The sequence below is a fragment of the Rhamphochromis sp. 'chilingali' genome, assembly GCF_963969265.1.
Source record: "Rhamphochromis sp. 'chilingali' genome assembly, chromosome: 21".
NCBI classification, from domain to species: domain Eukaryota; kingdom Metazoa; phylum Chordata; class Actinopteri; order Cichliformes; family Cichlidae; genus Rhamphochromis; species Rhamphochromis sp. 'chilingali'.
The window spans coordinates 11,956,856-11,971,519 of NC_137949.1; the positions used below are offsets into that span (position 1 = coordinate 11,956,856).

The 14,664-nt window shown below is 43.9% G+C and overlaps 1 long non-coding RNA gene across 1 annotated transcript in view; it reads left to right on the plus strand.

Moving 5' to 3' along the window:
• The first annotated feature begins 12 nt into the window (after positions 1 to 12).
• The window catches only part of LOC308388986, a 43,395-nt gene continuing 28,743 nt past the window's right edge, over positions 13 to 14,664 (plus strand). Inside the window, exon 1 of the long non-coding RNA XR_013970200.1 lies at positions 13 to 98. This is a non-coding gene — a long non-coding RNA (uncharacterized lncRNA). The remainder of the gene's footprint in view (positions 99 to 14,664) is intronic.

The window sequence follows — 14,664 nt, forward strand, 5'->3', positions numbered from 1 at the left end:
TGCGGATAAACACAGAGAACACGTGGTTGGAGCACGGAGACGTGCACGAATTAAATCCGAGAGTAATAATGAAAGAAAAAAAATCGACTAAATGTTGGGTAAGAATTTGTTTTTCAGCGTATTTGGAGTATTTGCCCGAACGTAAATTCCCTTTATTTAGAAAGACGCACAGATGTTCGTAAAGGTGTTTAAATGTCATTTCTGTTTATTTATCAGAGTTTCTAACCCGCCTGGGCTAGATACCAGCCATCAAACGTCTGACTTTTATTTGATAAGCTTCCCTTGCTCTGTCACACACACACTGATGTCTGATTTTCTCTGATGGTTGCTGTGCATCATCCCCAGATGTTGTCTTGCATTATCAAGGTTCATCGCTGACATTTCTCAGAATGTCATGTTTTGACTGAGTCATTTTCTCAAAGCGACAGCACTACATGTCCTTGCTGGGATACTGAAATTGACTGCTCCTTCAAATGCACACCCTAATCAGCCAATTTCCCCAATTCCAGTCCCATCAAACTGCTCTTTATCTGTTGAACTGGGGAGTTTTGTTGTTCTTTTCTAATGCTAATCTACCCCATTCAGTATCTCTCTATGAGGCTATTTGTTGTGAAATAAATCCCCTTGTTTGCCTCCTGCATGTATAATTGATATTGTTGCCAGGCTTTTTGTTTGTGCCGTGGAGAGCTGGAAGGCAGTGCTTTGGAGGTGATGAAGAAAATGAGACTTGCAGCACTGCCGTTCCAGCTGAGCTCAGCCAAGGTTGATGCCTGTGATCAGTCTTTGTTGGATGTCATACATGCATTTGTGATTATTTTCAGCAGATTGTGGCCTCCCAATGCAGACTACATTTGCGACCACTGTTTAATATCTTTGTAATATCCAGATATACTAGGCCCCCGTGTTAGATCGCACACCAAATTGATGTGAAAACTCTGAACTGAACTTTTTACTTAATTCATCCAGGTGAGTTATGAAATAACAGGTGCACTGAATAAATTCAGATTTCCCATTTTCTCATCTATAATGCATTCCTTTCCACATATCTCTTAAACAACATTAGCTTTACAGTGAATTATCCACAGTATACTTATTTCCTAGTTAGGAAAAAAGTATATAGTCCAAAATGCTGCAACAATAAAACCATTATTTTGATAAAGTAGTAATAGTTTTAACAAGTGCTTATCAATGTAAACAAAAAGGTGCCATTTTTCAAATCTTACTGCATGAAGGGTCCGAGAAAATATAGTTTACTTTTACTCTTTGTAGTTTTATACAGTGTCTCCACACTGGCTTTCTCTGTTGCTCCTGTGCAAACATACAATCTGTATGGCCATTGATATGCCCTAACAGAGGTCACAATTTGCATGAGAATTAACAGCAAGTAAATTAAATTGATATTCAGTGCACATCTCCGTCGAATCCTTCAGACCTTTGTTCCCCCTGCCTGGCAGAGCCCATGTTCAGCCCCCCCAGCTAGTCAGAAACATCTGTGCAGTTAATAATTTGATAAACAGCTTACACAAATGCTAAATTATCTTCTCCATTCCCTCCCCTTTTTCCTTTCCTTGTGCAAGACAGTTGGCTCACCTCTCTGTGGTGTTGGGTTTATCTGTCTTTTGTGGCTGTTCTTCCACAGCTCTGGTTTTAATGGCTCTCCCTTCACTCCTTTCACTATCACTTAGATACTGAAGCAGTGTTTGGGGTTAATGCAAATCCTCAACTCTCATCTGCGGCAAAAAAAAATCCACTGAAGTTTCCTATTGTGGCAAGTTTAAAATGAACTTTGTCGGAACATTTGTTATTCATTCACAGCTCTGTGTGGGTAGCATTTAAAAATATTCAGAAAGAACTGTGACATTGATCAGCACATTTGAACATGTGCAGTGCCTCCGTTCTGCAAAAGCCCACAACTCAGCTGACTCCCTGTGAAATTACAAATTAAGGTCTGACATATTTTTTTCCAGAGAGCATTCTGCACCAGAGTGCAAAAGCTTTCAAGTTCCACGTGTTAATTCAATGGTCACTTGTTTCTATAATTGGCTGATACCAGCAGTGAAAGAGATTTGACCGGGTTTTTATAATCATTTCAAAAAGCAGGCTCTTGTGGTTGGCACAGGTATAGTTTTATTTTCACAAAGGTATATTAAAAAGATTAAACGTGTCCGGAGGATGATATTAGTAGTATCTGTTCAAAATCAGGCCTGATTAAATTTGAAAAGGATACAAAATATCACAGACAGATCTTTATGTGTTGTGCGTGTGCCCGCGTGCAGTTTATTTGTGTGTCGATATTTTGCAAGTACGTTTTTGTCTATGAGAGGACAGCAATTAGTTAAGTGCTATCAAGTGGATGAAAAGCTGCAACAAATCCCTTTTATAATTTCATGGAAAAGAAAGCTGACAAAATGGAATGGGATGGAGGGGAACTAGTTTCCAATGCTTACCTTTTCGGTTGCAACTTGAGAAGAAATTGAACGCTAAGAGGGTGCGCTAAGCCGCGTTAATACATTGTGCAACTTTTTTCACATGCTGAGTTCTTGCTTTAAACTTTTTCTTTTTTCGGCTCTGTGGATATTGTCTATTCTGTTACTGAGTTTTAGCGAGGAGATCAGATTCACCACGTTGCTCCACTTGGTGGTTATCTGAATAAACATCAGGGCAGTCTCGAGTGCTGTCTGAGAGCACAATGCTTCATTGTGGTTTTGAACAAAGACTCCAAGCTCTAATGACAGTGGCTTGTTGTTGTTAGCACATGTAGGCCTTGTGATGTTGTATTTTGCAGAGTGGATTCATTCTCCGTGTTGTTTATACTTTTATTCTTTTTCTTGGGCATCCTCTACCAGTGTCACCCAGACTCTTGTCTGTCATTTTCACATGTTTGCAGTCACTGGGGGCGACAGAGACAGGAAGGAGAGGATCATCTCACAGTTTGACAAGAGTCTTTTAGTCTAGAGTTTGACCGACAGCTGATAGGAGCAGCGGTGTGGCACACGGCGGCAAGCGGGGGCAGTGTGTGTGTGGTTATCAGATGAAGAGATTCATGTGGGCTGGGCTGTTTAGGTCAGATGGCTGACAGTCAGGACTTGATGTTTGCTATTATGTCGTTGTGCTGGTTGGTAATGCTGATGCCTTGCCTTGTTACAACAGTGCCCTCTTTTGCCCCATGTTTGCTAGCTTAGGTTTGGTGCTAGTGAACCAGCTGCTGAGTGGTGAATAAAACCAGATAGCTTGTCTTGTCTCACTGTTTGTGTCATGCTTACTGAGGTTTTGAATTGATTACACTGATTATAGGTATTCCCCTGCAAGGCTCAGAAAAGGTTCTGAAACCTCTTCAAACACCTCGTTTGTACTTCAACATTTATGTTATTAGTTCTGTTTGGCATAGTTTTTGTTATTCAGTTTATATTCCAAAACAGGGTTTATTATCTTTAAAGCATTTTTCATGTTATGCAGCTTAAGTGCAGAAACACTGATCTTTCTTAAAAATGTTCTGCTTGAAAGGATGTTGCCACTGTTTCACAAGAAGCAGTTGTTTTTTAATATGATCGGTAACTTTTTCATTGAAGGAACAGTAGACCTGAGAAGAGACAGTTGAGTAAATGAGCGCCTCTTCCCTATACCCGAAGAGCCAATCCAGTCCTGGATGGCCCATTTGACCCAATCCTCCTGGAGAGGCCCACGGGGCACATGTCACATCCACATTAAGGCATTAGAAAATGCTTTATTTGTTTGCGTGAGGGACATCCTCTCCTGTCAGTTCTGTAGGTCACACTCAGTTGACACTGCAATTGGAAGTCATTGCGCTTGTGTGGGTTTAGTCTTCCAGGTCAAATTATCCTTCAATTCAACCTGAAATTGGGAATGGCAGCAGCAAGGATCAGCCCAGGGCCCAGGCCCTCTCCTCAGTATTAAGCCATCACAGTGTTGTAAGGTGAGCTCCTGTAATGAACCCTGTCACCGCTACCACTGCACCAATATCCCCACTACACAGCATGCATATTGATTGCAAATTGTGAGTGCGAGCACACGGCTGCGGTGCTGTGTGTATGTAATGTATGTGTGCACGCTCACGTAAGCGCACCTTGTTCTGGGAAGAAACAAGGGAATCGCCTTTCTCTGATTAGAAAGGTCATGCATAGGAAAGCACGACAGAGACACTGCTCCCCATCTGCCCGTGGTGCAGGTGAAAACAATTTACACATCGCCAGGCTAATGGATACATTCATAGGGAGCACAGACAGAGGGAAAGAGGGATGGAGGGGGAGAGAATAGCAGAGAGTGGAAAAAGAGAGGGGTTGTAATGGGCCCAGGCCAATGCAGGCCAGTGGCCCTGCTCATGCGGCCAAGCCAGACAGCAGCGTATCAGATAACACATAATCACCAGGGTCAGGGACTAATGAATGCGGTCATGGCCCACCAGAGCAGGCTTTTGCCCGCACTAAAGACACTTGTAAACAATCGGCTGGGTGAAACATGGCAATAATATGTTGATTCAGCAGGTAATGAGGTTCTCCCTGAATCAATACCCCCAGCTAACCCCTCTCCCAGGTGGGCCAGTGAAGAGCAGTCAGCCAGGTTGGCGAGCGCAGACCTCTGCGATGACCTTTCCGTGGCAGTAAGGACACGAGGCAGTCTGAAGAGGACTATTCTCGTATTGCACAAGGCGCTGAGTGTCAGAACTTTCATTCGCAGCAAGCAAATGAACAGACAGGCGCTGCATGCTAATGAGCGGCAGGCTATTTTCCACCTTTTTTATCTGCACATTATGCTCTTGACTTTGGAGAAGGTGGGAATTAGGTTGGACCTCAGTGTCAGGCTGCCTGATGGCTCTGCTCAGGAAAAACTGGTAATTGAAGCCGATGGCTGCCGCGGAGGAGGTCTGAATTTGGAAATAAACAGTTTCAAGCACTGCACGTCATTTCTAGAGAGATGACAGGGGGAATGGAAATGAGCTGTCTGGATCTAATGTGCTTTCGCAGCAGGGAAAAAGGGGGCCATCTTTCAGATAACAATTCCACTCATTAGGACTTCAGTGCCACCGTAATGACAAGAGACCAAGTTGCTAAATTCAGAGAGGACAATTAGGAAATGCTGGCGCCCTGACAAACCAAGTAAACAAGGACACATGGCTCTGAATTTTACATATACTCTGGCCTGACGCTGTGAGAAACATCTAATAGGTTTCGAGGAGATTTCAAAAAGGAAATGCCATAAATGGCCTTCCGCTGGGTTCTTCTTGTCATAGTAGCAACTTCTTTATTATTGCTTGTTCATTAGCATAATAGACTAATTAATTCCCCGCTCATTGCTAAAGCAAGTTGTTTACATCTGATTCTGTGCTTGTTAAAGGCAATTTAAAATCCTGTTTTTCAGGCTTTGCAGTCTGGCTAGAGAACCTTATTTGTGACAAGCACGTGGGTGTAAACATCGCTTAGATATAATGTATAAGTGTATTCTGTTTACATAGCCTTCCTGTCTGTTTTTCAAAATAAAGTCACAAACAGCCATGGATTTATTATAGCGACCGCCTTATTGTGAATTTGAATGCATGTGTGCATGTTGTCATATTTTTAGGTTCTGTTTGTGCCATCACATTAAACTGAAGTGGGGATTCAAGTATTGTCATAATTACATGCTAAACTAGTCTGCATGAGGCACTGCTAAGTTGAACAAGTTCCTTTTTTTCCCCCTCACACCCTCCTCTGCAGTTTTGGCAGATGTGGCCTATTCACCTTCCTTTCGCTTGGCCCCAATTCAGCGTAGCCCCTATGGCTGCCTCCACCTCCTCAGGCTCCGTCGTGCTTTGGTACCGTACTGTATGTGTGTCCACTGTATCAGTCTCCCCTGGGAGCCACCGCCTCTCCCTGTTTCAATTTCCAAAGGATTACCAGCAACAATGCATTTCCTCAACAGTTGCGCAAAGTTTCTCCACTCCCCTCCTTCACTTCGTTTTCTCCTTGTTGCCCAAACAAAGCTGTGAAGCCCAAAATGTAACTTGGGGACATTTTGAGCAGGATTTCATGAGTTGAATGAAAGTTTGCTCATTAAAATCTTTCAGCGCGGCTTTATGCATTAGACTGAAGAGTGGAGCGCGTGTTTATATACTTTCAAATGACAGCAGCAGTTAATCTCTAATGCTTTTTACTGTGGCGTCAGCGTGGCATGTTTAAAAAAAAATAAAATGCAACCTTCCATGGACGCGGCATGCAACCTTGATGTGGCGGGCAAAACCACAGGGGTTTCTTAGACTCCGATAGCCTTCATGCTCATGAATAAAACAGGGGGTTTAGGGGGCTTCCTGTGCAGCTAATTCACAGTGCCGAGCTTCCAATCTGTTTTTATGGTACTTGGGTGGAACAATTTCTCTTCCCCTGCTTCAGGGCTGCATACAGCACGGAGAGCAGATTCTCGGGAGCTCGTACAGGGATAGTAATTTGCCATAATCAGTTATTGTGCACTGGTGAGTTTAGCACAAGCTGAGACTCATGATACTTTGTGTTTTTTCTTCAATTTTATGCAAATAAACAAAGCAACTCACTTTCTGAAATTGCCCTTGTTTTTAACATGAAAATGTCTGCCGGTGTGTAACACGAATTTCTAGCTGTTAGGTATAAGCGCTTTACGTGCTCTCGTAATTTTTCACGATAAATCGCAGCACACGGCCATAAACGTCTTGTGCTAAACTACGTAACACGTTGCTTTCTCGCTGTGCAATTAGCAAAGAGGAACGTGCTTCTTTTCCTCGTGAGTCCTGTTTGCAGACTCATTACCAGGCCCTGCTGGTTTCTCCAGCACTGAGAGGAAGTTAAACAAAGCGCCACTCACACACAGCCTCTCTGTGGTGACAACAGGCTCCAGACCCATCACCAAACGCTGAGAAGTGAAGGGTCTGTGAAAACAAACCGCTATGACACCCTTCACTCTTTCTTCTGCTCGACTGCACCCTGTCAATGTCCAACCCGATCACTAGTACTGCAAGCTACGTTAATAACTGAGAAAACAAACCACCAGGCGATAAAGCCCCAAACCTCTCCATCCTAAATCTTCCATACAGTAATCACATCAGGCTCTAAAAGGATGCACCTCCTTTTGTTGTGAAATCACAATTGCACCTGTCTGCTTGGTGACAGCAAATAGTAAATTGATATTTTTTAATGCTACAAACAAGTGCATGTACACACAGATGCAGAGAAGGGGTTGAAAACACAAAGTCAGATGTACATATCGATATACTTTGCGCACGTACACATGCAGTCCGCACACACACAAGAGGCAGAGGGGACCTAATTAAATGCAGACAGCGACTGTGTGGACTGGCTTACAGTGAAGCCGGGTCTCAAGCTGCCACAGCAACAGTTCATCTCGGCCAATTAGATGTCGCATCAAAGCCGGGGCGGCCACAGAGCAATGGGTTCACAGGCGATATTGTTGTGTGCGTGGTCAGCAATCAGCAATGTCCCCTGCTGGGATCTGCCGCCGCCGAAGCTGCAGAGAGAGTCACCTGACAACAGCCAGTACAGCAGAGGCCTGCCTGCATGCTGTGTGATCTTCCCCTAATGTGTATGTGATGGAACCGCAGGCCTCGGGGATGGAAGTAATGCGATGTTAAAAAATACATAAATCTCAGCCCCCAGAAAGTTTTCTGCTTATTGGTCCTTTTTCAATCAGAATATGTGCACGTTTGATCCTCACAGCACCTAAGTTTCATGTCACCAAAGTCTTGATAACAACTAACTACTTCTGCACAAATAATTAATAATGCCGAGCAGCTTTGCTTTAGCTTTTGTCTGCCCAGGTCATGAGCAAAACATACGCTGATTGCCTTCCTGCTGTGAAGTTTGACTTTACATTTTCTGATTTCACAGCCTCGGTTTGCATGGCTAATTCTGCCACAGATGAGAAATGCTGAGAGATAAAAAGGGCTAAATCTTTCTGCTGTTGTGCAGCTTTATATGCTGGGTAAAGATTGCATGTAACAAACCAAGGGGGTTTGTTTTAACTGTAAAATGAAATCTGTTAGCAAAGATATCATTTATTCTTAGTGATCCCGTAAGAGCTGTGAGAGACGAGAGAATGATAGCTGTGTAGGACAGTCAAGAGTAAGGCCGATGTTTAAACTGCTAATGGGCACAGGTACATGGAATCTCCTGGTCCTCTCTGAGACCGAGCAGCAACAGTCTTGTCAATTCGCTCCTCAAACCCTAAAGCTGCAAGCGAGGCAGCAGTCGGCCCAGGATGGGTTTCCCGGGATTAGAAGGGGGTCAGAGCTGGAGTGCTGCCACTCTCTCTCTCAGCAGCTGAGCCACAGCTCACTCATTATACCTGAGGAGTCAAAACATTACCCATGGTGCACCGGTGCCTCTGGGACAGGCCCACCCCTTGCACCATACAGGGTGAGGTGGTTCTAGTGCTGCATCAGTGATATTTCTCAGATATTTCTCATGCGTTCCTTATTAGTCCATATGGAGATCGCAGTTTGCATGCGGTTAATAAATCATTCCAGGAAGTATTGAGACTAGCTGAAAGCACTTGAGAGCACTCGCCGTCTTCTGACTCTCCCTCTCTAACATCCTCGTGAATGTGTCTATTTTAGGTCACAAAGTGTATTTCGCTTTATACATGGCAAACAGACCTAGACTTCACAACACCTAAAGGCATCCATTAACCAATCACATCAACGGGCTTCTGCTAATTCACAAACCCTTATTTATATATTTCTCCTTTCAGGGAAACATAATTACAGATTATGTAATGTTTAGGCCGGGCACACTGATTGCTGTCCAGTGTTTGAAAGGCTACAGTTCTTAGTGAATTAGAGAATGATTAGTGCATGGCAAATCTACTTCATTCTAAATATGTTAATTAACAGTCAGTGCAGTGGGTGCAGTAGTTAAAAGCACTAGTAACCTCACACAAGCTTCAAATATTACCACACTCTAAATTGCTTGCCGTGGGTTTCTTTGAAAGGCTATATTTAATTAAATGCCATACAGTAGCCATTTCCGGGCTAATGGAACTTATATTATATGTAAGAGATCTGGTGAGGAGTCACTTAACCATCCATTACGGCGGCAGTTTGTGGTGCGGCTTTCTAGACACGTGTAAAAGATGGAAATTTGTATTTATCTGAGATTTTCAACTTGCACGCTTCCTGTCTCACGCTACATTGTTATTTACTGAAATGAATAAATGCACTGTACTCTAGACAGCACATAATCACTGTGTATTTTTTGTTCCAGTTCAGTTCAAATTTATGTGAGGACACAAGCTTTTGTAAAAATAAGCAGCATGCAAACACAGAAGCAATCCAGTATAACCGAGAGGCTCTTCAGGACCATGAGCAGTGCACAGAGCCACCTAGTGTCGTCACTCGGCACACCACCACAGAGAAAATACACTGAAAATGTGTTTTGGTGCATATTAGCATACTATTATAAAAACTTAGAGAAGAAACGGGATTCTGAATTGATGGCACGTTGAGTTTTTTTGGACAACGTTTCCTCTTGAGTTAAATATGTGTAGGTGCTCATTGTGGCATCCCATATGTTGTTGTGAATAGTTTGAAGTACAGCCACAAACATCCCCGGTCCTCTGCACATGCTTGTTTTACTGTGGCAATCTGCCCCCTCTAATGTAGCATGATTTCTCATAACTTGGTTAAGGGTGCCCCCATCTGGCCGACAGCTCGCCAAAGTGCTGGCGGTTTCTTTGCTTACTCCCTCCCTCTGCTTGCTCACTGCACTGATTTCTATTGTGAGAGCTAATTGTTAGATAATATGGGTTGTTTATGTGAGCTATCCATGCAAATTCTGATGCGATTTCAATCATTTTAGACGTGTGATTTTTGGGTTTTTAATGTGGAATAGGAGTGAAAAGGAAGCACTCTGTGCTTGCAGATTGCGTTTTCTCTCACTCTTTCTCAACCAAACACACCTCCGGGGTCCAGGCAGCAACAGTTGTTTTGGGGCAGTATCGGGTGAAATGAGGGCGGTGGCGTGCAGGCGGTGTAATTTGCAGCCTTGCCGGAGGAGCCCATTTTCTTGTGTGCGGCCACTGGGCGCTGGCTGCTGTTCATCAGTATGGAAGTCTATGAGGTGAGGAGAAATTGTAATGATGGACACTGAGCGGCGAGAATCAGCGGCTCAATAAGCCCCCCTAATTGCTTAGCAACAGTGTTCCAGGGTCTCTCATTTGAGATCAAGAGTTTAGTGGACTGAAGACTCCGCTTTGGAGAAATAGAGCTTGTGCCATTCGATAAGACGACGGAGAAATGGGCTCTATCTTCTACTTCCTCCACCCCCTCTCTCTCCTTCTCTTTCTCTCTCTGTCTCTCTGGCGCCGACACCCCCACCCACCCTCCAACCCTTTCCTACCGGGATGATTATGTTACCTTTCAACTGCATGATGTATTCAGTTCACTAGATTATTTTCTGTCATCTCAGTTAATTGAATTCTGTCCATCACATATAGATGTTTTCACATTTGCATAAAGGTTAGAGTGGTGAAGAGTGTCAAACTTCAATTTAGACAATGTCACTCAAATAAATATACTGGCCTCTTCCTCCCCTCTCTCCGCCTCTCCTGGCTCTCCGGAGGTGGGTATTTACGGATTCCAAATTTAAATAGATCTGTATTCCTGGGATGCGCCGACTCTCATATACATGTAAATATGAATATGAAAATGACCGGATGGCTCTCTGATATGGGATGCGTGGCCATGTGTAGTCGGGTGTGCGTGAATCTTTCCAGTAATCTTTGCACATTTCGATTAACGCGCGCCTCTGTCCGCGCGGTCGCCTTCGTGGCCGGTTTGTGACACCGCCAGCATGTAGGCATCGCTGTCCTCTACAAAGGATCTCAGTAAGCACTTCCTCCTACTCCTCTACTCGTTGTCAAGTGGCTCTAACATCCAGCCTACAACTGTCATGTGAAAATGTAGGGTGTCGTCGGGAGGGGTAACAAAAGGACCTACCGGAACATAAGAACGCGTAAATGTAGTTGTGCACGCAAACACGCGTGCCCATTAGAGCTCAGGCGTCGTATGCACTCATTGGTTTAACACTCGTCCGTTGAGATTTTAAAGGCTTTTCCCCCGTGGCAGGCAACTGACCGAGGGAGACGGAGCATAATAACATGTCACAAAAGGAAACACAGCAAAGAGGAGGGAGAGACTTCTCTGACAGACGAGAAGACCCGGACCAATTCACATTTAATAAGTGCCTCAGAATATCCAATTATGTTTGGTTTTGAAAATTGATTCATGTGTCTTTAGAAGCAATTTTCATATTAGGCTTTTTCAAATAAACATCTATTAGGTTTATGTATCACACTGGCATGTGGCGTCAGCGTGCAGGCAGTGCTAAAATAAGTCTGTGTCAGTTAGTCGATAGATGGGAGCGCGAAGACGGCGGACAGATTAGAGTGCTTATCTCTTTTCATCAACTCTGAATACCGGCTGAATTGAAGGTCAATATCTGAGGATTCTCCAAGCCGAGCAGGTGTCTGGAGAGTATGGATTGGCTAGTGCTTGCAGCGCCTCTTTCCGGCTTTGTGGGCAGGCCAGGGCCAATTTCAAATGTGTCACAGCTGCATTTAAGCCAACGGTTACCTGGACAAAACCACTATACATTATACTGCATTCCTCTTTCACGCTCCTCCTTCATTCTTTTTTTTCTCTCTCCGTTTGTCTACATATGTCACACGGTGGGCTTTGTCACGCCTTGTGACACATGGTGTGAGTTATCTGTGGGGAAAATGTCTGCTGAGAGACGAGCGGAGGTGGCTTATTATTTATGATAACGTGAAAGACAATTGTGCGCTGGTATTGAATAGAAGATTTGCAATCTCTTTTCAGGAACAAATGCGGGCAAAAGCTCGGCGATGGAGAAAACTTCTTCCTTTTTTTGATTGTAAATTAGAAAACACAAATATAGGAGGGAAGAAGGTGAAAACATGCTTCTTTTCAATAGGCCATCTGTTTACAGCCATTTTCAAGGCTGTCCATTATTGATTACATCTCTATTTCCTCCATGGACACAGTCAAAAAAACCACTGTAGATAAAGAACTATTTAAAACTTACTCTGCAGTATACAAGTCTATCTCGCTTCTTTTCTCTTCCCTGGTTTGCAGTGAATGCAGAGGTTTTCTTCTTGGAAATGGACATTGAAAGCTTGATAGGCCGCGAACGGGGCAGGTGGCGGTCTGCTCTTGCCTCTGCCTCGTGTTTGTGTTTTAGTTTGGCACTCTGTTAAACCTAAAATCGCACAAACGAAACAGCAGATAAACACGTGCGTGCGCATGCTGACTTAGTGCTGTGTGCGCGAGCTTGCAGTCAAGATTGCTTACGAGGCTGTGGAGGTGGCGCTTGTATATTGAGGGGTCTTGTCCAGTGTCAGAGGGCCCTTTCGGCTACTCTCTTCCCAGACAAAGCTGTGGTGAAGGGGCTCACTCCAGCAGGACATGGCTGCTGGGGGGAGAGAGCAGCAGCAGCACTCCAGACCTACTCGCCTGCAGGAGGAGGCTATCTCAGCCACCTAGTCCACTCCTCAGGCTGGCGGATACTCTCCACCACCACCCACAGGGAAGGCCATTTCTGACCTTATCACAGCATTTGCACAGCTGTCTATCAACACACACACACACACAAAACAAACAACCTTTCATGGAGAGTTTAAAAAAAAAAAAACATCTCGAAATTGGCGGCACAGCCTTGTCAGTCTTGAAACTGGATATTACAGGGTGAGAAAAAAGCATTAACACACCAAATTTGAGAGAGAAAATGAATTTATATTTTTATTATGAATTGAACTGCAAGAAATCGGTATACTTCTGCAGCTCTGAATAAAAGAGAAAATGCCTGCCGAGTATTACAAGGAAATGAATGGCTGGCTTTATTTGTGTATGCATCTGTAATGTTATTGTGGCCATTTTTATTCATGCGGGCAAAGTTGTGAGCTCACCCTTGGCTTTTATTTACGCGGTAGTCTTTCGTCTGCTCAACGGGAGAGCCTAGAAGGCTGCAGATAGGTCCTTTCAGATACTTACAAAGGCCGCTTCAGCGGCTTTTTGTTGCCGTAACTACCTCTTTCTTCCTCACATTCCAAATATCTTTGGTTCAGACCTGGTGGCCTTGATGAACAAGGTTCTATGGAATCAATCAACTGCTTCTCTCAGAAGATCTTAACATGGTTTAATGTTGGCCTTGCCACATTGTCCTTTTGAGATATAAACCTCATCCAACTTACGCCTGAGATCCAAGTTTCTTTTCTGAGGGGTCTTTTTGTGTAGAGTGGATTTGAGAGAGGCCTGAGCGTGGGGAAAAAACACAACCAGAGAGAGACAAGCAAGGCTGAGGCGCGTTGTTTTCGCTAATAATGACTGACAGCACACCTCGACTCGTTCATTCAGCGTAGTCAAAAACATCTTTAAATCAGTCATTTTTTAAAATGTATGTTCATCTTTTCTCCAAAATGAGTCCTGTATGAGTGCATAGCTGTTATATAAAATTTGTGCAGTTTTGCTATCTCTAGATGTTTAGATATGTCAGGTTTTCCCTGATGTGAACTTTGCCCTTTATATTGCACATATATTCCCTCTGGTTACACATTTTTGCTAAAACAAACAAAAACAAGAGATAAAATATTAAATGAGGGGCTGCAACAGATAAGGCTTTTTTTTTTCTTTTGGTTTTTACTGAATGCTATATTTTCACTGTGTTTGAGCAGATAAAAAATACACCTGGAATTGTTTTCTTTCTTTTTTGTGTCGCGAGCAGCCAGAAACACTGGTCGGGAAGCAGACAGCTATTCATGGTGGACATATGTGCAAAGCACCATCCGCGTCTACAACTTCTCCCAGCTTCAGTAAAACAGCAACATCTGCCTTCAGTTTTTATAGCCCGCAACATATGTCCCTTCGTTGGTGACAAAGCTGGCTAAGGCTCTCATGCTGTTCCTGTCCCCTAGTCCAAACATACATCTTTAGATACCTGTCAGCCTTTATTATTCCATCCTCTGTCGCTGCAGATAAGAGAAGTTAAAGTTTAATGAAATGCAGGCCGGCTACAGAGGCCCGGCTTTTATAATTTGTCACAGGCTGTGTGCTGGGAGCCCACTCCTATGTAAACACGGAGGCAGTGGTCACGGCCATTACTTCTAAATGACGGAACATGGACGGAGTGGCAGAAATGTCACTCGGCAGCAGCCGTTTTCCCGGTTACCCATAAACCAAGCTGGAAACATCCAAATTTGAGAAACGCAAACTCTAATAAAGCCTGTTGTAATGTTTTCGCAGCAAATTACCTACAGGAGCCGTATCCAAATGCAGTCATTTCCCGTCTGTATTTCCACATAAAATTGATAGTCAGCATGTTTCTCGGGCTGTGTTCTCGGTAGCCTCGGATATAAGAACAAATATGGTAGTCGGAGGTGTGCTGCGGGGCACCCATCACACCAGGAGTGTCGTTATAGTCGGCGTACTGTGTTTAGGGCCTGGGGTGTAAGAGACGACCCGTTTCCTGTCTTGCACACAGGGGCCACAGCGCTACTTGCACTGTGTACTTGTATAGCCTTAATGGCAAACAAAGATAGGCACAGGATGCCTGAAGCTACACTGGTCAAGGAGCTCCGATGCACTTTATATCAGAGGCTGAAGAGTCTCAG